This window comes from Mesocricetus auratus, unplaced genomic scaffold (genome assembly GCF_017639785.1).
Source record: "Mesocricetus auratus isolate SY011 unplaced genomic scaffold, BCM_Maur_2.0 Super-Scaffold_100018, whole genome shotgun sequence".
In the NCBI taxonomy this organism is placed as follows: Eukaryota; Metazoa; Chordata; class Mammalia; order Rodentia; family Cricetidae; genus Mesocricetus; species Mesocricetus auratus.
The window spans coordinates 27,354,725-27,378,594 of record NW_024429199.1 but is presented as its reverse complement, the minus strand read 5'-3'; the positions used below and the strand labels follow the sequence as shown (position 1 = coordinate 27,378,594).

The window sequence follows — 23,870 nt, the reverse complement described above, 5'->3', positions numbered from 1 at the left end:
TAGGGGGCGTTACGGGGGAAGGTATAAAAGACAGCACACAGGAAGTCTCGCTCTCTTTTCCTGGAGTTCGGCTTCCGGTCCGGCCGCTAGCTGAGAACTAGCTCCTCTGGGTTTGGTACCTTGTGAGTAATTTTCTATATTAAATACTTAGCTTTACTTTCAGTAATTGTGTGTTGCATATCGTTACAGCGTCCGTTGAAGCCAACTTAGGTCTTGGGGTCCACCTAGTTTTCTTCAAAAGAACACGATTCAGTGGTCCTCCACTGAGAACACTGTCAGTCTTCCCAGGGGCATTCGACAATGTCTAGAGACAGTTTTGCTTGTTGAGAATGGTGTTGGGGGCAATTGGAGGTCAGCTGGGGTCAGGGATGCTTCTGTCCTCTTCCGGGCAGAGATCGTCCAGTGCCCAGGGAAAATCACAACACACAACTGCCTGTCCTCAAAAGTCAATAATATAGAGGATGAGAAACCCAGATCTGTTGGGTACCCTTAGGTGACTACAGAAGTTACTGTGGGATGGAGGTACCCCCCAGGGAGACAGCAAGTAACAGTGATTACTTATTGTTCTTTGTGTCCCAGGCACTGGACACAGCACAGTCTCTTTTTAATCAGTAGACTTCAAGTTTCGAAACAGTTTTACGATTACAGAAGATCAAGGTGAAAAGTAGAAAGTTCTCATGCTCCTCTCCCACCCCCAGGTCGGCCATGACAGCTCCCAACACCAATAGGGCACATTGTGACAGCTGAAAAGGAAACAGTGACACACTATTTTCAAGTTTACACCAGTTTACATTGGTGTTTAGGGTTTGTGTTTCTTAATTCTATGAGTGTCCATCATTGTAGAACCTCAAACAATGGCTTCATTACCTTCTAAATCCTCTGCTCTAGCTATACCCATTTTCATTTTTCCTTCTCCTCTCCATCCTTGGCATCGAACCATCTTGTTAACCTCTCCATAGTTCAATCTCTTCGTCATGCACAAAAACTTCTTAAGTTGGATTCTTTGACATGACGCTATGCATGCTTTTAAGCTCCTTCTATCGAGCTTTCTTATCTTGATATCTCATTTACTATTAGCACCAACACTCTAGTAGGCACATGCTGCAGTCTGTTTAGCTGTTTGTTCATCCATGAAAGGACACTTTGATTGCCTCCAAGTTTCAGCAACTGTGAATAAAACTGCTATACAACTTGTGTGCAGATTTGTGGGTAGATATAAGTTTACAGGTCACTTGGAGAATAGCAAGACATGTGATGACTGATTCGATGACAAGAGTATGTTCAGCTCTGCTAGCAGCAGATGCCACACGGACTTCCAGGGAACTTTTGCACTGGGATTAAAGGCGTGTGCTACACCGCCTGGCAAAATTTACTTTTAATTTTAAAAATGTGTGTGTATGTGTGTGTGTGTGTGTGTGTGAGAGAGAGAGAGAGAGAGAGAGAGAGAGAGAGAGAGAGAGAGACAGAGAGAGAGAGAGAGAGAGAGAGAGAGAGAGAGAGAGAGAGAGAGAGAGAGAGAGAGAGAGATACCTGCAGAGGTGTCAGATCTCCTGGAGCTGCAGTCACCTGACTTGGTTACTGGAAACTGAACCAATCTTTTATTGGATAAGTGTCTTGTAAGGCCTTGTCCCCACTTATAAATTTTCTTTTTATTCTTATCACAGCATTTTTTATAGAGTAACAGATTTTAAGTTTAACAATGCCCAGCTTGTTAGCATTTTCTCTTAAGGATTGCACTGTTTCTGTGATACATACTATGGCCAAACTGAAGATCTGTGCGATTTTTTTTCTCTTATGTTTTCCTGCAGGATTTTAATAGTTCCATGTTTAACAGTTAGGTCTACGATCTGTCTTTTTGACAAGTGAAAGCTCTCCACTTACATTCGGTTCATATATTACATAATATAAATCTAATAATAGAAGGAATAACAAAATAGTATCAGTCACTCTAGAAAAGAAGCTGACATATAATTCTCTTCAGAAGAGATGCAGTTTATTAGGAGAAAGAACCTAGAGGTGATGATGAGGCTTCCAGGTGGGAGGGAGAACATTAGACAGAAACAATATGCTACACAGAGATGATCTAAATATGGTGTGTCCTTAGAGAAGCTTCCACTAAAACCTGGAGAGAAGCTTCATTGAGAGTGAGAGAAGGGGGGAGGGAGAGGGAGAGAGGGAGGGAAAGAGGGAGAGGGGGAGGGAGGGGACAGAGAGAGAGAAAGAGAGAGAGAGAGAGAGAGAGAGAGAGAGAGAGAATAGATCCTTTTCAGAAGAAGTCTCAGCTGGGCAGTGGTGGTGCACGCCTTTAATCTAGCACTCAGGAGGCAGAGGCAGGTGGATCTCTGTGAGTTTAAATCCAGCCTGGTCTACAAAGTGAGTTCCAGGACAGCCAGGGCTGTTACACAGAGAACCCCTGTCTGGAAAAACAAAACAAAACAACAACAAAAGAAGCAGCCTTATGCATTCTTCACTTTACAAAGGCTTTTATAAATCCAAGAGGGTGGGGTGGGGTGGGGTGGATGGGGCGGGTGAGGTGGAACGCTTCACACTCTGTGACTTAGTGTGACACAGTAGACATGACGAACAACCAAATAAGAGGCAAGAATCATAGATAGAGAGCTGTCGCATTACAGCACAGACTGCTTCTTAGTCCTCTGTCCTAGACAGAGCTGCAGGGATGTGTGCCCGATTCTTCCAGGCTGTGGGAACTGGATTGAAGATGCAGACTAGTGTTCTAACAATCAACACTATTTTTAATCCTTTTAAGTGCGATTGCATATGTCTACTTTTGTCTTGAAGGATTGGAGGCTTGGAAAAGGAAAGTTATCATGTCTAATTTAACTTTATCCTGAGTGATAAAATAAGATTAGAATTTTGGTATGTTTTAGGTCTTATTCTGAAAGCTATAGTTTTTCTCAAAACACTGAATCAATTTGCTGTATTTTGTTTTCAAATTAAAGGGAAGATAATTTGGGGAAAGATTTCATACTTCATTTTCTGCTTTAAAAATTTGTGTTGCTAGACTCACTGACATTCAGCAGCCCAAGTTACCTGGAAGCTGACAGGAGGATCTCTTAGACTTTAGGAGTTTGAGGTTAGCTTGAACAGTGTAGCAAGACCCTTTCTCCAAAATAGAAATAAATTAAGTAAACTATAGACAGAGTTTTTCTGTCATGACTGCCTGTTTCCAAATATCTAAATCAAGAGGCTGAACATGAATTATAAATTATAAAAACTTAGGCTTATTACTGACTAGCTCTTACATTTTAAGTTAACCCATATTCCTTATTTATACTCTGCCATGTGGTGACACCTTTATTAGCACGGCATGTTCATCTCCTGCTTCCTCTGCATCTGGCTAGTGACTCCTGACTCAGCCCTTCCTCATCCCATCATTCTCAGCTTGGCTTTCCCACCTAAATTTATCCTGTTTAGCTATTGGCCAGTCAGCTTGTTTATTAACCAGTCATAGAGGCATATATTCACACAGTGCCAAAGAATATTCCACAGCATTAACCCCATGGTCATTTCTGGACAACATGCTCTTTAAATCATAGCCCATGAAGACCCACCCCTTCCTGAGGAGCTCCATTGACAATGTTAATGGTTACTGAAGGAGGAGATGTCATTTTCTTTGATGATGTGGGAAGAAAACTCTGTGTGTGTGTGTGTGTGTGTGTGTGTGTGTGTGTGTGTGTGTGTATGTGTGTGTGTAGAAGATCCTACTGGTACAGTAAGCTGCCATGTTTGCATTTACACAAGTGAAAGGGAGCCCGTAATGACAAGTGGTGATCCTAGAAAACGTCAGAAATGTTAATAACAAAGAAATATCAAATTAGGACACTTACTAAAGCCTGGAGGTAGGGAACTCTACCCGACAACAAAATAGAACACATCATGTTCTTCCTTGCTTTGAGGTCCATAATTCTTAGAGGACGGCCATTTCTTCGTATCCTGATTGACTGGTGACGGAAAGACAACTAGGACAATTCTTACAGTCTACTCTCTGGGTAGAAAGAAGAGTAACAATGTGGACCCTATCAAAGCGCCCCCCCCACCAGACATAGGTGACTAGGGTCATGTTATTGGGCTACCTTAAAATATTCCAGACTTCCAGAATAGAGGCTTTCAAGAGAACAGCAACTGGCAGAAAATTGTTGAATGCCACCTGTGTGTGGTGGTTCATCCCTTTAGTCCCAGAGTTAGGGAGGCAGAAGCCGGTGGATCTCTTGAGTTCAAGATCAGCTTGGTCTACCTAGTGAGTTCCAAGTGACACTGAGCAGAGAGATTAAAAGAGCCAGAGGTCAGGGAGGAACAAGGCCAAACAGAATCTTCCAGACATAACAAAACTCCTGCATTCAGGAACTCAGCAGCAGTGGTTGCCTACACAAGACCTTCACAAGATCAAGACAATCAGTATCCTAGTATGGAGTTGGGAGAAACTCATGAATCTCAATCCCTAGCCAAGGACTTATTGACAATTGATGACTTCTTAGGGAGGGAGAGTCAGTTTTTTTTTTAAAGAGTGTGGTCCAGAGCAGGTTGACCATACTTTAGTGGATAACTCCATACCCATAAATATGTGAGCAGAACAAATTGGAATCTGTGAATTATATTTTTTAGAGGATACAAAGTTGAGAGGGAGTTAGGGTAAGGCATAAATCTGGAATGAGTTGAAGGAGGGAGAAGGCTGAATAGGATTAAAATGCATTGTAATGCATGCTAATTTATAATAAATATATTAACAAAATATATTTTAACAAATGTCTGTCTTGGGTTCTTTTTTGTTGTTGTTGTTTTTGAGACAGGGTTTCTCTGTGGCTTTGAAGGCTGTCCTGGAACTAGCTCTTGTAGACCAGGCTGGTCTCGAACTCACAGAGATCCACCTGCCTCTGCCTCCCAAGTGCTGGGATTAAAGGCATGTGCCACCATTGTAGTCTGAGTTGTCTTTAAATAAAAAAATGAATGGACAGAAAGCATGACTTGAGGATTCTCTGCAATGAAGAAAAATATTGAAAATCAACTCAAGATTCCCTGGGTCAACAGATGGAAGAACAACAGAGAAGGACATAGGCTTCTTCCATGTGGCCTACTGAAATTTAGATCTTGTTTAAAAGGCATCTCTGACTTATATGCAGACACATATCTCTGAGAAATTAAAATCTGTTGTTCAAACTTCAAAATAAAAATGAGAACAAATGTCTGTCTTAAGGACCTCTAAAATATAAGAGGTCCTTCAAGTTATCTCTTGCCCAGCTTCATCCTGTGTGTAAAACTAGCCGTACAATGCCTGCTTAGTCCCGTCCCTTGCAGGGACCGCCAAGTCTGTTCCTTGACGGTTATCAGCATATTCTCCAAATATTATATATATAATTCAAAGACAACTAGAATTGCCACAGAGACTCAAGGGAAGAAGCTCCATCAGTGGAATGGACAGTGCTGCTTTACAAAAAGAGGAACTCCTGTCAGCCTTCTCAAACCCTGGCACATTCATTTAGTAGTCACTTAATCTGGTGAATCTTTAAACCCTGCACTGGTGCCTACCGGGAAACAAACCAAGAACAAGGGAGAGGAGCTGGAGACACAGCTCAATGTATCGAATGACTGTCTACTAAGAATGAAGCCCTGGGTTCGGCTCCCAATATCACATACCGCAGGCATGGCAATGCAGGTTTGTAATCCTTGCACTCAAGAGGTGGAAGCAAATGATTGGAAATCCAAGGGCATCCTCATCTACACAATGAGCGAGGAGAGCTGCCCTATATGAGATCCTATGGGGGAGAGGAAAGGAGAGGGAAAGGGAGAGAAGAGCGTGCTGAGGGAATTGATGTGGATTGTCACATTATACACCGCAGCTGGTTTTCTGATTGCGTACGGGCATTCTCAATACTCATTAGGAGACACTTCCAAAAATGTGCTCACAATCATTTCCCCTGGGATATGTGCATACCTCTTCATATTCCCTCAGGCAGTTCATAATATTCAGTGTTCACAGCATCAGCAGTTCTCAGTGTTACTGAGTTATTTAGAATACAAATGACCTTTTACTGAACCAGCGAGGTCTTGACTGGACCATTTTAAATTCAGTGTGAAACCAAACTCTTGCATATAGCAAAGGAGGGGAAAGCAATGAAAGGGGGATGTTGCCAAGTAGAAGGGTTTCTTAAAATCTCGGGACACAACAGTATGCCTCCTGGGAAACAACTCACCTTCCAACTCCTGCTAAGCAAGGTATGGGAGTTGGCTGGGGCAAGCATCAGGACTCAGGTGTAGGCGGAGTCTACTCAGGTGATGCTTTGGGGGGTCAATCATGACATTCCTGAAGGTAACACATCTTCCATGGAGAGACGAAACTTCTGGTTTTACTGAGAAACACGAGAGTGCCTTTTGGGTATGTTTCAGATGGATTTCAAAGAGTCTGGGTGATGACAGACTTAGAAGTGATCCAGGCTGTGGCAGACTGACAAAAAAAAATTGATGCTGTGCCCTCCCGGCCTGCCCAGAAAGATTCTCTGAAGAGGAAATAAATTCAAATGAGAATTGCCACCAGGGAAGAAGGGCAGGATGGAGACAATTTGGCCAATTTGGCTCTGCATTCATTCTTGTTTCCCTCCCATCTTCCATGCTGGTCCTCTTGCGGGGGTGGGGGTGGGGGTGGGGGCTGTGCGGTAGCAGGAAGGTGTTTCCCCAGCACACTTGTGTGTGTGTGTCTGTGTGTGTGTGTGTGTGTGTGTGTGTGTGTCTGTGTGTGTTTGGTGGGGAGTACCAAAAGCAGCTTCAGCCATCAATCCTCACTTTCATTCACGTCTCAAAGCCACTTGTTTTTTGTGCTTGACTCGGTGGGATGGCAGTTGCTTTCTGCAGGAAGCCAGGTGAGCCCGGGCAAGCTCAGAGCGGCTGGCTCTATAAATGTGTAGGGTGCTTCACCTGCAGCAGGCCAAGGGTGGCCCCTCTAGACTGCACAATGTAGGTTCTTTCACTTTAGTTTCCTTCCGTCAGTCACCATCTCCCCAAGAGCCACGGGAAGTTTGCACTTAATCTGGAAGATGCATCAGGCAGAAGGGGAATCTGATGTAAACACAATATGCTTGCCCTGTGGAATTCACATGGTCAAGTCCAGGCTATAAAAAACTGACTAGTGGGAAGGCGAAAGCCCAGAGCATAGTGGGCGATCGCAAGCCAGCCAGAGGGTCATCAGTGCTTTCTAGTGTGCAGCAAGTATAAGGGTCACTCCTTAAGAATGAACAAACAATTAGGGCATGGTGGTGTGTGCCTTTAATCTCAACACTCTGGAGGCAGAGGTAGGTAGATCTCTGGGTTTGAGGCCAGCCTGGTATAAAAAGTGAGTTCTAGGACGGCCAGGGCTGATACACTGAGAAACCCTGTCTTGCAACACCAAAAGAGAAAGAGAGAGAGAGAGAGAGAGAGAGAGAGAGAGAGAGAGAGAGAGAGAGAGAGAGAGAGAGAGAGGGAAAGGACAAAGAGAACAAGACACCAGAAAACCAACCAACAAACAAATTTTTGTTACTTGCTAGAAAATCAAATGGCAGTGGAAAACTCCCTGCTGTTAAAAAGATTAAGATGATTATGGAGAGTCACCAAATAATCTGCTCACAGCTGCAGCAGGAGAAACTGAAACTAGTGGATACTTGAAACCATGTCTCCTCCTCCTCCTCCTCCTCTTCCTCCTTCTCCTCCTCCTTTTTTTTTCTGAGACAAGGTTTCTCTGTGTAGCCCTGGCTTTCCTGGAACTTGTTCTGTAGACCAGGCTGGCCTTGACTTTGAAGATGTGCCTGCCTCTGCCTCCTGAGTACTGGGATTAAAGGCATTTAAAAATAGGACAAGAGGTGTTTGCAGGTCTCATTAAGGTGTGTTACTGTCCCTCATCACTGGTCCAGCTCCATACCTCCTGCAATGTGACCTGACTCTGAGACATGACAGTTACAGACCGTGAGAGCCACAGCTTAGAGAAGCGACCCTTCTGCTGGCTCAGGGCTTCAGCTTTTTTCCTTCTCCCAATATGAGATTCCTGGGGAAATTAAAATTTGGGAGTGGGGGTCCGTTGTCTCAATAGGCTGATAGCTAAAGGGAGGGGCACGATGGTCTCTTGAGAATATCTTCATGCCTGTCAGGATGGGTACAGCATGGGTGCTATAAGAAAATGTTTCTTATATATAGGAGTGTGCTGACCTTATTTTGGTTGGTGGAAATCCCTCAGGTTTTCTTCCTACCAAAGTAATATGCTTTAGAAATTGTGCCTGAAAGTATCAAGAGACAGAGAAGCAAAGAAGGGGGTTTAGCCAAACAGGGATGAGTCTGTGGCAAAGGTTCCCATCGTCACAGTCAGGACTTCACTCTGTGCTCTTCCCATCAGGCAGGGTGAGCAGGGAGGCGCTTTCCCACACTTCCCTGTACCCGAGACTGGAGACCTGACTCTTTTCTATCCTTGTGGCCTTAAGAAGATCGCAGCGGGAACTTTTCGGGAAGTTCATCTGCTTTCTCATTGAAAAGGTAGGAACTTTCCCTTGCCCTCGATTCCTGGCTGAGATGCTGAATTAAGGACCAAGTCTTCCAACCATGAAACAAAAGCACGAGAACAAAACCACCCTGAGTTTGGCGCAGCACAAAAGGGGATGTGGCTTAGGAACCACCTAATAGACTTGGAAGTAAGTGCCTGTCTCCAGACTACCTTGTGAACACCTCAGTTAAGCCTTCCTGTTTACCCCCAGTAAAGCGTCTTAAATCAGGTAGAAGATTTAAGAAAACTCTCAGCTTGTGGTTAGGGAGATGGCTCGGCCATTAAAAGCATGGCTGTTCTTTTGGAAGACCTGGGTTTGATTCTCATCACCTAAGATGCATCCCACAACTGTCCCTAACTCTAGTCCCAGGGGACCGGGCGCCCTCTTCTGGCCTCGTTGGGTACCAGGCAGGCACCTGATTCATAGACATACATACAGACAGAAACACACACACAAGAAAAGGGAAAGAAGCTGGGCGGTGGTGGCTCACACCTTTAATCCCAGCACTTGGGAGGCAGAGGCAGGAGGATCTCTGTGAGTTCGAGACTAGCCTGGTCTATAAGAGCTAGTTCCAGGACAGCCTCCAAAGCCATAGGGAAACCCTGTCTCGGGAAAGAAAGAAAGAAAGAAAGAAAGAAAGAAAGAAAGAAAGAAAGAAAGAAAGAAAGAAAGAAAGAAAGAAAGGGGAAAGAAAGTTGCCAACTGGCAGAAGCAAGATTTGTGTCCTTGATTTTGCTCCTAAATATACACCTTCCCTATTAAGACTGGAATTATGGTAGGTGAAATTCTAGGAAAGATACATAAAATATGTTAATTGTGCATCAAAGACAATAAGCAACGGCTTTCATCTTTAATTTGAGAATGTGTAAACATACCTGAAGAGTTGAGGAAGGATTTGGGTAGAAAGACAAGTAGGTCTGTGGGTAAAGGCACCTCCCATATTAAGTCAGTCTTCTTGGAGAGTTGTGGATTGCATAAGCCTGTCTTTGAGACCCCTTGGCATGTAAGAGTAGGGGCATTTGAAGGAGTGTGGCTTCACATACTTTCTCATCTTTCTCTGTGAGGTAAGCCCAGGCATTGGTGTTCTGTAGTAAAGCTCCCTTTTCCTGTTGTTCCGGGCCCTGCTCAAACCTCTTTCTCTCCTGTTGAGTGTTCACATTTGTATGGAAGGCGCCTTGCCTGCCACTCCTGGGGTGAGCCATTGTCCTTCCCCTCCGGGTGCCTGTCTATCTCTACCTAGCTTTCCTCACATTCTTCCCTCCTGATTTCTGCCTCTGCCTTCCCCATCCTCCCATGTTCCTTCCCTTTCCTTAACATTCTGTAAAGGAATGAGAGGTAGGGCCCTGTGAATTGCACCTGTAGAGACACCTGTGATTTATCAAGCGGAGAGCTCAGTGGAGATGCTCATACCACACACCACGAGGGGCCCCTACACCATCTCATTTTCATACAACAGCAGGATGTGTCCTATTTGAAAACCAAGTTACCACGAGAGAGAGGAGAGTCACTCCGGCTTCATGGCTCTCCTTTCTCCCGTCTGAGCCCTTTCCCTCTCTGTCTCCTTTTTCTTTGGAGAAGCCATTTTAACGATCAGCAGTACTGGACAGGAGAGTCCACATGAGTGTGTTCATGTGCGGGGTGAAACCCGAGACAAATTATACCTGTGGCAGGGCTCAGATATTCTAGATCAAACGTTTTCAATATAAGATTGACTGTTGAAGTAGTGCGAATTAAACTGGGGTTGGGGATATAAGGAAACCCCCACTCAACTGAGAATGGTAAAATGAAGCAGAAAAAAAATCTCCACATGAGGGTACTAGGACTTCCCAAAAGGGTAACAGGGGGCTGAGATGACATGTGTAGGCGCTGCCCACGTTCAGGGGTATGCCCCAAGTTAAAACTGTTTCCAAAAACCCCTATGTGACCACAGGCGGCTCAGAGCCTGCCACGCTTATATTTAGAAACAAAGCAATAAATACACGAAGGAATTCCATCAGATAGAATGAGATTAAAGCAAACAGCTTCTCTCCACTCTGCGAGGAAAACTAAAACCGTGTGTACCTCATCATCATGTTTGAAAAGTGCACGAAGAATACACACACACACACACACACACACACACACACACACACACACGCGCGCGCGCGCACACACACACTCTCTCTCTCTCTCTCTCTTTAAACAACTCAGTGGGAGCAATGATTTCTATGGTGGGTAATTTTGCAAAGTTTTCCTAGGTAGTTTTAGTGAAAATTTTAGGAAGTTTTGGGTTCCATTTAATGATTCAACCTTAAAGTAGTGTGTGTGTGTGTGTGTGTGTCTGCACAAGTGAATGAGCTTGCTTGTTTGCAGGTTGGTATGCATGTCTGGGCATGTGCAGGAGAGAAGGACTGAGGTAGGGGAAGAGTATGATTACAGAATGGATCATGGATCGGGCACGCAGTTGCTGGAGCTCCATATCAGAACAAAACTTCTAGAAAACAGTCGGTCAATATTCCAGAGTTTTATGCTCTGTGTCTGAAAACTTACTTGGAGAAAAATCATCCTAGAATGACAAAGAATCATAACCTTATAATAGGAAAAAAGATACATAGATACATAGGTATTTCACCATTAGGTTACGTCAATGACTACAAAGTATGAGTGCATTTGTATGCGAATGTGCTTATTACTGAATAAAATCTGAATGAATGTAACATCAAAGGGCTTATGATGGTTATTCTCCTGAAAGCAAAATCCTTGAACTTGAAAATAGCACATTTGGATTGCAATGGTGTCTGAATTCATTAACTTGAGGGATGGAATTATTAGTATTTTAATTCTTTGTTGTTGTTATATCATTTTTTTCTAATTTTTTTGTAATACCACAATGGGGAGGCTGTGACTGGAGGAGGATGAGCCTGGGCTAGGGCAAGATCATGTCAGAAAACCAAAAGTTAATTAATTAATTAATCAATTAATAGCAGAATGAATTAAAAAATACAAAATTGCATTATGTATGTAATACATATAATGTATACACATTAATTCATAAAACTATATGACAATGAATTAAATAAATACATCAAAGTAAAATTAATTTTTGTTGAGGTAGTAAAAATAAAGGGATAGGCTGGGCGTTGGTGGCGCACGCCTTTAATCCCAGCACTCTGGAGGCAGAGGCAGGCAGATCTCTGTGAGTTCCAGACCAGTCTGGTCTATAGAGTAAGTTCCAGGACAGCCTCCAAAACAATACAGAGAAACCCTGTCTCGAAAAACCAAAAAAATAAAATATAAAAAAATAAAGGGATGGATACCTTTTTGGCCTTTCTATTCACGTGCATGTATAAACACACAAACTCTCACACACACACATGCACACACTCTGAAAATTATGGGCTCAGTGGGCAAAGGCGCTACCTAAGCAAAGCTCACACCCTTCATTCATTCTTTGAATACATGGTAGAAGGGCAGCATTGATCTTGAAAGTTGTCCTCTGACCTCTACATGCATGCAACTAATAATAATAAATAAACAAATAAAAGAGAGAAAATCCTATGTCAAATGGTAGAATGTTCATGGAGTCTTTCTAAACTTGTAATTTAGTAAAACTCAAAATTTGTGCATGATGTCATCAGTTTATATGTAACCGCAAATAAGTCAGAAAAATAAATTCTTTAGAAGACAGTAGTCTCCATTTGTTCTAAGACAAAGTCTTGCTGTGTGGCCCAGTCTCACTGAAAATTCTTGATACCCTGCCTCAGCTTCTCCATATGCCACCATCCTCAGTTTAGCCAGGAAGAGGTGGTGCATGATTTTGGCCCTTGCTTTTAATACCAGCACTCCGGGTCAGAGGCAGGAGGATCTCTGTGGGTTCAAGGCCAGCCTGGCCTACAAAGTGAGTTTCAGAATAGCAGGGCTACACAAAGAGAGACCTTGTCTCAAAAACCAAGCCGAAACAAAAGAAAACAAAGGAAGACACTCCCTTAAATGACAAGATAAATATATAAACATCAGAAGACATAGAAAATAGAAAGACTTTCATTTTCAAAAGAAAAGCCAAATTTTATAGAGAACATTGTGCTATCTTGTTTCTTAATCCAGGTGGTCTGGCTTCATACATTGTATGACCCCTTAAGTTCAAGAAAAGAACAGGATTTCCCACCCTCCCTACTCAGAGATTAAAAAAATTTTTTTTTGTTGCTTTTGTTTTTTAAAACAGGGTTTCTCTTTGTAGCTTTGGAGCCTATCCTGGCACTCTCTCAGTAGACCAGGCTGGCCTTGAACTCCTCTTGCCTCTGCCTTTCGAGTGCTGGAATCAAAGGTGTGTGTCACCAACACCCGGCCAGAGATTAAAATGTTAAATGGGAACAACAAAGCAGAAAAGACATCTGTTTGTTAGACAGGGTCTCTCTACACCGCCCAGATTGGCCTCAGACTCCTGCTGATCCTCCTGCTTTAGCTTCTTGAGCGCTAGAGTTGCACAGAAGCATGTGCCTCTATGTTTGCCTACTAATGAGATTTTTAAATGACAATGACTTTATGATTTCTGGAAAGGAAAAAATTCCTAATATAAGATTTTGATTTAGGAAGGGAATAAAATTAGTGTAAGTAGAAAGCAGTATAATATATTACTTTATATATAGTATACAATGTAATAACAAAATAAAAATAATGTAAATGTAAATACAGTAAAAGTAAAGACTTGGGCCAGGCAGTGGTGGCATACAACTTTAATCCCAGCACTAGAGAGGCAGGTGGATTTCTGTGAGTCACAAAAGTGAGCTCCAGGACAACCAGAACTAAACAGTGAAATCCTGTCTCAAAAATAAATAAATAAATAAATAAATAAATAAATAAATAAATAAATAAAAAGACTTGCTAAAAATTCAGCTGCAAGATTTGCAGAATACATTTGCAATGTATAGATCTAACAAAATGTACCAATACATCTGTGTAAGGAAAAAAATTTTAAAACTTAAAAACAGTATAAGACAATGGACACAATATGATAATGATAAAAATGAGAAAGATTTTTTAAAGCATTTTTGAAAAGAAAGAAGTCTCATGATTTGTAAGATTGACATTATATAACCTCCAACCTGCTGAGTTTTAAACATTTTTTCTTTTTTCTTAAGAGTTTTATACATTTATGCAATGAAATATAACCATGTTAAACACTGAAGTAAGATCATATTACACCCCGTTTCTCCCTTCCAAGTTGCTCCATTAACCTGCTGCATTTAGCTTTAGATATATTCCTAAGAAAAATTATAGCACATAGTACCAAGCCTTGGACAAGAATACTCACTTGTTTGTACAGAAAACCAAAGAAACCATGAATGTACACAAATAAATTGTATACTAAGTAGCAGGGAAAATGAGTTATGTGCTATACTCTTACACAGAGAGTGCTTTTAATTAAAAGAGAATGTCACAAAAGATTAAGTATGAAAAATCTGTAAAACCTGACTAATAGATTATTTAGAGTAAGTATAGACAGGGTAGGATTGAAAGCAAAATGAATTACTTTATAAAAGCTCAGAGCCTCCTTTGTAGTCAGGGAGAAGTCTCATTCCCTGTCCTGGGTGGCCAGTCCCAGGAGTGGAGAGCCCTGAAGATGCAGAGGGGTACTTGGATCCTCAATAAGGTTAGAATGTCTCACTGCTTAAGCTCAGGGTAATTCTATGTTTTATTATTTTTCTTTAGAAACAATGCTTTCATGTAATAGCTTTTTAAGGTCCAAAGGTATTAGGATGAGTTTATCAATCTAGCGGTTCCTTTTAGAGGCCAGGGTAGTTTGGGCTTTAAGAAACAAGGGTGACATTTTCAGACATGGTTGTGTGACGATTCTGAGACTCAGTTGTTTGTCAAATGGAGATAACAATTAACTCACAGTGTGTTTTTAGGATGACATTAAATTATAGTGAGAAAAAAAAAAACCCAGTCCTAGCTTATACAATATAGGTGGCTCATTGTTGAAGCATACTGATAATAAAATGTTCTTTAATAAGCTAAAATAGGAAGCAGGTCTTTGAACTCAAGTGTGCTAGAGGATGTTAAATCACTCCTGAACTAGTCACTCATACACCACTCCCCAGTCTGAGTGCGTTTTACTGAAAGGACTCAAGAGTTCATGGTCTAAACTTTCTCCCCTCCATCTTGCACAGGGCCTTACTTGTAACAAGTTTTGGCCATCATCTCCGGACTGGATATGAAGAAATGCAAGGGTCTTCTGATAGCAGGTGCAGTGGAGCATTCCCTACCAATGGGCACCTACCAGGGAGAGAAGAAAGTGAAGTCAAGCTCAAGGAGGAGCTTCAAGTGCTCAAGTTTGAACGGACACTGCCAAAAGAGAAGCTTGGAATTACTAAGGAGACAGACAGGAGCCCCGCTTCTCCAGAGGCCGGGGCTGCACGCATGCAGGCTACCATGACTTCATTCAATTAAGTCATATCAAAGTGAATTGGTTTGACACCCCCAAAAGGGTAACTTCCACTAGCAAAAGTCATAGTGCTGTATAGAACAAAGAAAAGGTTACTTTGCTAAAAAAAAAAAAAATCTTTTGAATCAAAAGGAGAAGACAGAATTTCCTCCAATCACAAGGAACCAAGAAAAAAATTATCATACTTCCTGGCTGCCCACTCACCTCACCACCCCCTCTCCCGGGTCCCCTTTAGCAGCAGAGAAAGAAATCACAGAAGAGAGAGAGGCACCATACAAGACCGGGTGAGCCAGACTTTCCTTCCCAGTGTGATTCAGCTTAGGCTGGAGGAGGGGCAGGCAGTCAGCTCTTTAACTCTCTGTGCGCCGGCCTGGCTTTCAGTATTAGACATCTGGAGTTTTTGAAAATTAACACTGGAACAAAAGTTACTATCATACTTCATGCCCCCTTCACCCACCCTCAGTCAAAGTTTATTTTAGTCTACTTGAAAAAAAATAAAGAAAAAGAAGAAGGAGAAGAAGAAGAAGAAAGCTATTGGGAAACACTGTTTAGAAATTTAGAAATCAAATCCACATGAAGGCATGTTGTAGTGGTTACCATCACCCATGACTGATTTTACTACAAACGAAGGGAAAAATGTGTTAAGTGGCACTGTATCTCTGTAAATAGGCCTCCTTCCTCTCTCCTTCCAGCATATCTACTTGATCATGCATGACTGCAGCCAGGGTGATGCAATAGCATCGGTGCAGTTGACTTTATCTGGATGGGATGACACAACCTGCGATTGAGGCCGGGAGATAACCAGACTGTGGGGTCCTTTGGGTCTTAGACTAGCGCGGAGAGTTTTTCCACGGGCTCCCAGGGTATCTGAGGTTCCTAAGCCCCCTGGGAGGTCCCCTCCAGTGATTCACAGACCAAATAGGAGCTCTAGGTTGCTGGAATGTTTTGTCCTCCATACACGTTCCACATTTCTGATCTAAGACCCAATGCTACATTTAGTTTCCAGTCCCCTTATCTGCTTTCTGTCACCTGTGAAAGGCTTGGTTTACTTCTGTTCTAGGTTTCCCACCATCACTGTCAGGATGATGGCTGTCTGTTAGGGGACAGCTAATGTGTGAAGTTCACACTTACAGGTATAGTGAAGTCTTCCAGGCCACCAGAGTAAAATCATCACTTTTGTTAAAACCTCAACAGACTCCCTCACCCAGAGGGTGATTTATTCTATCAACAGTGTGGCTGTGAAACTGCTACCTAGGAACATTGTCTAGCATAAAGAGAGAGCCTCAGAAGTCCAGTCTATGTGAATTTCACTATTATTCTCTAAGCACAAGACAGAACATTCTAGAAGGTGTTCCAAATTGCTCACCCTCAGGGTGATAAGGGATCCGAGTTGAAAATTTGGACAGCTGCCATCCTTTGTGCTCAGAACACAGTAGGCAGAAGTTTCAAACTCAGTTGCTGGGCTGTGTCAAGATCCTTAACTGCTGAGGCATCTTGATGGCCCAGGAGTTAGGTTTCCAAATCACAAATTCATATGTTCCCATTCCTTAAATACATTTCACACAAGATCATTGTAAAGTGCCTGAATCTGAACTCTGCTTCCCAAATATGATATGTTTCCCTTTTGAAAAAGAAGATTGGATGTTCAGTGGTGGTGCATGCCTTTAATCACAGCACTTGGGAGGCAGAAGCAAGTGGATCTCTGTGAGTTTGAGGCCAGTCTGGTCTACAGAGTGAGTTCAGGACAGCCAGGGCTACACAGAGAAACCCTGTCTTGAAAAACAAAAACACAAAATGATTTAAAAAAAAAAAAAGAAGTAAAGAAAAAGAAAGTTGGCTTTGTTTCTTAATGTGGATATTTACTTCAAAAAAAAAAAAAGAGGAAGACTTTGGCACACTTATTTTTCCACACAGCACTCTTGGGAACTGGGGCAAATAGACAAGGAGTTCTTCGGATTTAATACTGCATTTAAAAATAGATGTAGGCTTAACTTCATTGCTATTTATAACCAATGCCTTTTCTGGATGCGTGTGCTGGTCACCAAGGGTAAGCTCATTGAAAACATGAAGTCTGGCATTAAGGCTTGGGAGTTCCTTTTATCAAATGTGTCAGCCTTCTCTTTTAGTGTCTCATATTTGGTCTTTTTAAAGAGTCCTTTCTAGGTCGGGCGGTAGTGGTGCACGTCTTTGATCCCAGCACTCGGGAGTCAGAGACAGGTGGATCTCTATGAGTTCCAGACCAGACTGGTCTAAAGAGTGAGTTCCAGGACAGCCTCCAAAGCCACAGAGAAACCCTGTCTCAAAAACCAAAAACCAAACCAAACCAAACAAACAAACAAAAAATCCAGAAGAAAAAAGAGTCCTTTCCACCCTCAAGTCAGAAAAATATCCATCTATATTTTCTTCTAAGGTTTAAATCTTTATTTTTGACATATGATTTCCTTACTTTGTCTAGAATTGAGTTTGTTTTTTTTGTGACCCAGCTCTCCAACTCAATTTTATTTTTAATTAAAATTTATTCCCAGCTGCTCTACTTAGATATCTCTTCCTTTCTCTGCTGCTCAGTTATGTCACCCTATCATAAGAAAAAATTCAACATATACATAAAACATATCAAATAATAGTCTCAGTGATGACCAAGAAATGCAAACCAGGACTAGGGAGATCACACTGGATAGCCACTTAGCTGACCTCTCTACTCTGTTCTATTGGTAACCTCTGTATCCCTGTACTGTAGCCAATTTTATTATTTGCTTATGTCATTCTTGGATAAAGCAATCTTAGCCCTGCTGTAGCATCTTTCCATGCAGACCTAGATTTGCCTCTCTATCTAATAGTTTCTTGTCCATATACCATTGTAATGGCAACCTTGGTCCATGTTTTTTCCATCTCATTCTATTCTTGTCAAACTTAAACACTTTAAAGCTAGCTTTGTTTGTTTGACTAAATAGTCTAAAACAAATCTAGTTGTTGTTTTCTTGTGTTGCTGAGCAAGCCTAGCAGTCCATGATGTTGTCCAAGGGCTGTACCACTGAACTATTCTCCAGCCGTGTGCCTGAATTTGACTGAAACCAGCAAGGAAAAACTGAATCTGTAGAACGGAGAGTGGGGTGCTTCTTCCGTCTCTATGAATTGCAGGGATACTGTAAGGGATAGACACTAAGAAAAACATTTTTAGGTGATTAAAAATATATTATACCCATTGTTACAACCCCCATATTATGAAGGAAAAAAATTACAGAAGATATTGTCAGCCGGGTGGTGGTGGTGCACATCTTTAATCCCAGCACTCGGGGGGCAGAGGTGGGCAGATCTCGAGACCAGCCTGGTCTACAAGAGCTAGTTCTAGGCTAGTTCCAAAGCCATATGGAAATGCTGTCTCAAAAAGAAGAAGAAGAAGGAAAGGGAGAGGGACCTCGTACTGACTTGTGAAGCAACCTTGTTTCTTATCTAAATTTAAAATGGATAATAAAAAAATATTAATAAAAAAAAGAAGAAGAAGAAGAAGAAGAAAAAGAAAAAGAAGAAGAAGAAGAAGAAGAAGAAGAAGAAGAAGAAGAGGAAGAGGAAGAGGAAGAGGAAGAGGAAGAGGAGGAAGAGGAAGAGGAAGAGGAAGAGGAAGAGGAAGAGGAAGAGGAAGAAGAAGAAGAAGAAGAAGAAGAAGAAGAAGAAGAAGAAGAAGAAGAAGAAGAAGAAGAAGAAGAAGAAGAAGAAGAAGGAAGATACTGTTATACATAGGCATACTTTCTTCTGGGGCTTCTGGTCAATGTGTCTAAGACATGTCTTAGACACTTGTGTTTATTTTACTCTGTGTGTGTGGGGGCAGCTTGCATGTAATGCATGCAGAGTTCAGGGAGTTTGTTCTCCCCTTCTACCAAGTGGGTCCTGGAACTGAATCCAGTTCGTCAAGCTTAGCAGCAATTGCTTTTACTAGCTTCACTATCTTTTCATCTGTCTATCCACACACACACACACACGCACGCACACACACACACACACACACACAGACACGCACGGACACGCACACGCACGGACACGCACACGCACGGACACGCACACGCACACACCCCTGTGTGTTCGGGGAAGCACATGTACATTCTATTTACCATTCCTTCACGGCTTTCTTAGCATTCCCTACATCAAATATGCCTCATAACAGGAGTTTGCGTTACTGATTTGTTAAAATTAATCCATACTAAATTCCATGTAGGAGTCAGGAGTGACGGTTATAACCCTAGTACCCTGGAGGCTGAAGCAGATGCCACCCTGGGCTATGTAATGAAACCTTGTCTTATAAAAGTTAAAGTAAACTAAACTAAGATGCAAAACAACAAAAAATCCCTTTAGGTAAAATTTTCACTATATTTCTGGTGAATAAGGTTAATGTTTAAAAACTCAATGGGACAATATGTTAATATGCTTTCACTTCCCGTTATATTTTAGATACCTCTCACCTCTGTTCTTCCTTCATGCTAGTCCCCGTACAGCTGGTATGATCAACCCTCTGACAGGCCCTGTCTTGAGTTGATGCCAAATCCAAGGCTTTGGTATCTGAAGAAGACCCCAGTGTTTTTCTGCTCACTGAGCTGTGCTCTTTATTTTCTGGCTTCCACTGAGAATTTTGGGCTTTTTGTTGTAAGTTCCCACATGAGCTCAGAACTAGGTCGCATGCTGCACTCAGCTTCTAAAGGGCCTCTCAGTATCTGATATTTATTTTCTTATTCTGCTAGTTTGTAGATCAAATCAATGCAATATGTTGATAAGCCAGGCTACTGAGGAGGAGGCAATGGCACTGTCTGGACTTTGATTTTACAATGAAATTGCAAACAGACCCAGTCAGCCCTGCTGAATTGAGACTCACCAATACCCAGATCTGGTTCAGTCTCAAATTGGACCCCATAGACACTGATACCATATGGCGCTTACCATGTCCCTTTGACACTATAACTTTGACAGCTCATCTTCTACTAACTCTGGCTTCCTGTCTGAGCCTGCTGCACCTTGTCAAGATCCTGACTGAGGTTTTGGAGAAGTTTGTTGGGTTCTGACCTTTATAACTTTATCGATCACTAAAGTACCCTTTTTATTTTTTTGGTTTTTTGAGACAGCGTTTCTCTGTGTAGCCTTGGCTGTCATGGAACTTGCTCTGTAGACCAGGCTGACTGTGAATTCACAGAGATCCACCTACCTCTGCTTCCCCAGTGTAGGGATTAAAACCGCCGGGCATCACAAAAGTATCTTTATACATATTTCCCCAAGCTAGTTTTAATCTTAAGACAACTCTGTGAAATAGTAGGAGAGACTTCTTAAACTTCCATTTCTCCGAAGAGGAGATACGAAGTCTGATGACTTAGTTGTAGTGACATAGCTAATGAATGGCACCTTTAGGACTTGAACTCTGACCAAGGTTTTCATTGTTTTCTCCAGGCAGTGAGGCTTAGGGGAGATAACTTCCACTTTTAACAGACTTCACATTTTATTTCAGAAAACAGGCATGTTTCTGGTGTAAAGAGCTTGTGGGCCAGGAAGCCCAGGGAAACACTTTAATCCCCCCCACCAAATAACCATTTAAAGGGCACAAATATAAGATACAGTGCTGTCGGCAGGGTAAGAGCCCGTGGGTGTGAAGGATCCTTCGGCCATATCCTTCCATGTCCCAAGACCAGACCCCGTGTAACTCCCAGCTATGTGCAGATCTGTGAAGGGAAAGCTACATCCAACGTCCTTGAATTCTCAGCCATTTTTAGAGTAGGAAAGCACCCTCAGTCCACAAGACACATGACTGTGTTAGCTGGTACCACCCTCCAGTGCTGGCACTATCATCAAAGGTCTTCCACAAACCTTCAGCAAAGAGTTGAAAAGCTGAAAAAAAAAAAAAAAAGAAAGAAAGCATTTTGCCCTGGTGGCAGGTTAGACAGTGGTGTGGACATGGACAGGGAGATGTGATTCCCAAATTTGTACATGTTCTGAAAGTCAACTGCAAATTGCCCTGAATGTCTTTTTATTTCTTTTCTTTTTAAAAAATGTGTGGTGGTGATGTGGGGGGGAAGTTCATCAACATGGAACTTACCAGGTAGTGGTAGGCTGGCAGGGAGCCCATGGTTATGACAGTCTCTGACTTCACAAAACTTGGATACAAGCAAGCACAACCATATCTTCATTGATGACAGCTCTGGATTAGGTCATCCTGTTTGCACAGCAAATAGTTTTTAGTTTTACATATTGAGCCTTGGTGACGTGATTTTTAACTGAAACCCAGGAGAAGTGATCACAAGAAAAACTGCACACACACACACACACACACACACACACTATTCAGATGAAACATGAAATCTTTTTTATTATTGTTATCGTTCTTCAAAATAGGGTCTCACTATGTAGCTCTAGCTGTCCTTGTGAAAGACCTGAATTTATCAGGCTTCAGGCTGAATACTCCGGTGAAGTCCCGAGCTCAGTAACCAGACAGTTGGATGCAAACCCCAAGAGGTTTATTGTTTACACGGGCGTCTGTGGGCGATTCAGCAGCCTTAGCTAGCTGAACGCAATGGGCTTTAGGACAGTTTCCTTTTTATATACATAATTTTGGCAAGCAAAGCAATAGGGGTATTGTAAGGAGTGGAGCTGCTGCAGGTGCAGATCTGGGCAAGCAATAGGGGTAGTGTCAGAAGTGCGGGCATAACTCATCCTTTCTGGAGAAACCACAAGGTCAAGATTAAACGTATCTTAACAGCCTGCCGGTGTCCTGTATCAGCACTCTGGACCAGATGTTCTTTTTAATCAGACCTTGTTCCCTGTCTAGGGGACCTTGGGGAATTTTTCACTGAAGCGACCTTCTGAGTCTTAAAAGGGGGGGGGTGTATTGAGGTTTTTCACTTGAACTCCCTCCAACTCACAGAGGTCTGCCTGTCTCTGCCTCCAGAGTGCTGGGATTAAAGGCATTCGCTACCACCCAGCTAAAGGACTTGTTTTTTTTTTTTTTTTTTTTTTTTGGTTTTTTCGAGACAGGGTTTCTCTGTGTAGTTTTAGAGGCTGTCCTGGAGCTCGCTCTGTAGACGAGGCTGGCCTCAAACTCACAGAGATCTGCCTGCCTCAGGGCTGTTACACAGAGAAACCCTGTCTCAAAAGATAAAAAAAAAAAAAAGTAACGAAACTGGTGTGGACCTCATGATGACCATTGCTGCTTGACAACGTTCCAGCATTTCAACATTGCAGACCACACTTCTCCAGCGCCTTCGTACTTTCATTTGTTTGTTTTGTTTTGTTTTGTTTTCCGAGACAGGGTTTCTCTGTATTATTTTGGGGGCTGTCCTGGAACTCGTTCTGTAGACCAGGCTGGCCTCGAATTCATAGAGATCTGCCTGCCTCTGCCTCCTGAGTGCTGTGATTAAAGGTGTGCACCACCAACGCCTGGCCCTAAACAAAATAATTCTTTGGGGGAAAAAAATCCCTGGCACAGTGGAACCAGGAATGTCATTGTGCCCTACAAATTGCACCAAGAACAGGAATATAGATACTTACTAAACACACCTGATCCCAAGGATAAAATGCCTACAATTCAGACCCAGAGTCTGGGACCATTAAGGTCAAGAGTTCAATGAATAAATACAGAGAAATCAGAATGGTTCAGTATCAGGGGAAAAAAGTAAGACATTAGGACCTTCCCTTAGGGGAACCTTAAAAGGGGGACAGGTTCATACAGCAAGACTAAGAAACTATAGTTTAACGTCTGATCCCCAGAAGTCCTTTTCCCAAGGTCAGGCATTTGTCTACATTCCCTTGGAGGCTTGAGAAAAGTTCCTGCTTGATAAAGCAGTCATTTTTCTTATCTCTAGCAAGAGGAACTTCTGGCCTTCTATTAACATAGGACTAATGCCTATCCAAGGTCAATGCTAGCTTCCTCAACCCCCTGATCTCAAGCCACACTCCAGCTCACATGCCCCTTGTCTCCTGTTTAATCCTATGTGCAACTATACAGTATGAAAGGTGTAATCTTTTCTTAGTTAATAACCAGATTCAACTTCAGATCATGTTCCAACCCCAACTCCACACATCCTCTTTGGGACCCTAAAGCCCCACCCCCAAGCAGGTCTTCAGCACAAAACTAAACAAGTACTGTGGGCAATGTCATCCTACTAAAAGTTTAGGGGCTGTGGATTTCACTTGTGGCCTTATCGCTACAAACCTCCAAGTTGAGAATATTCCATGACCTTGGGAGAAGAATATGATTAAATGAACATTTAAAAAGATAGCACTGGGTACCTTGCAGGGGACCATTTGGAGGGTTTTGGCTGTATGCAGAGGACTAATCAGGGGGCGGGGCAATGCCCAGGTGAGAAGTCATTTGACTGATAGGAATGCTAGAGGAAATGGCAGTTTAGACAGTCTTTAAACAGACTTTTTCATGAATTAAAATATTTTTCTAGATATTGTATTTTCATTTTTATTAAATAATATTCTATGACATAATTTTCTGTCCCCTGAAGGTCCAGAAGGCAAGCTTACTGACTATTCTCACATCCATCAGCACATTTTATGACAGATACTCTCTTTAATGTACTTAGCATATTTACTCAGATTTATGACCTCAAATTGTCTTTTTCTTAAAAACACAAAATCCTAGCAGGATGCGATGGTGAATGCCTATAATCCCATCACTCCCAAGACCGAGGAGAGAGGATTATTGAATTCAAGGCCAACCTAGTCTACATAAGGGAGTTCCAGGCCAGCCAGGGCTACATAGTCAAACCCCTATCTCAAAGAAACAAAAACAAACAAACCAAATACCAAGTCCTACCTAGAGAACAACAGAGGCACAGAATCCAGAATCTATTTAAATAAAAGGTTTCTTTCTTTCTTTTTTTTTTTTTGTTTGTTTTTTGAGATAGGGTTTTTCTTTATTGTTTTGGAGGCTGTCCTGGAACTCACTC

The 23,870-nt window shown here is 42.2% G+C and overlaps 1 long non-coding RNA gene across 1 annotated transcript; it reads left to right on the top strand.

The window, feature by feature from the left end:
- Positions 1 to 72: 72 nt before the first annotated feature.
- Positions 73 to 15,077, top strand: LOC110340114. The gene is made up of 3 exons (XR_005869636.1): positions 73 to 122; positions 8,375 to 8,511; positions 14,669 to 15,077. It is a non-coding gene; the product is annotated as an uncharacterized LOC110340114 (long non-coding RNA).
- Positions 15,078 to 23,870: the final 8,793 nt, after the last annotated feature.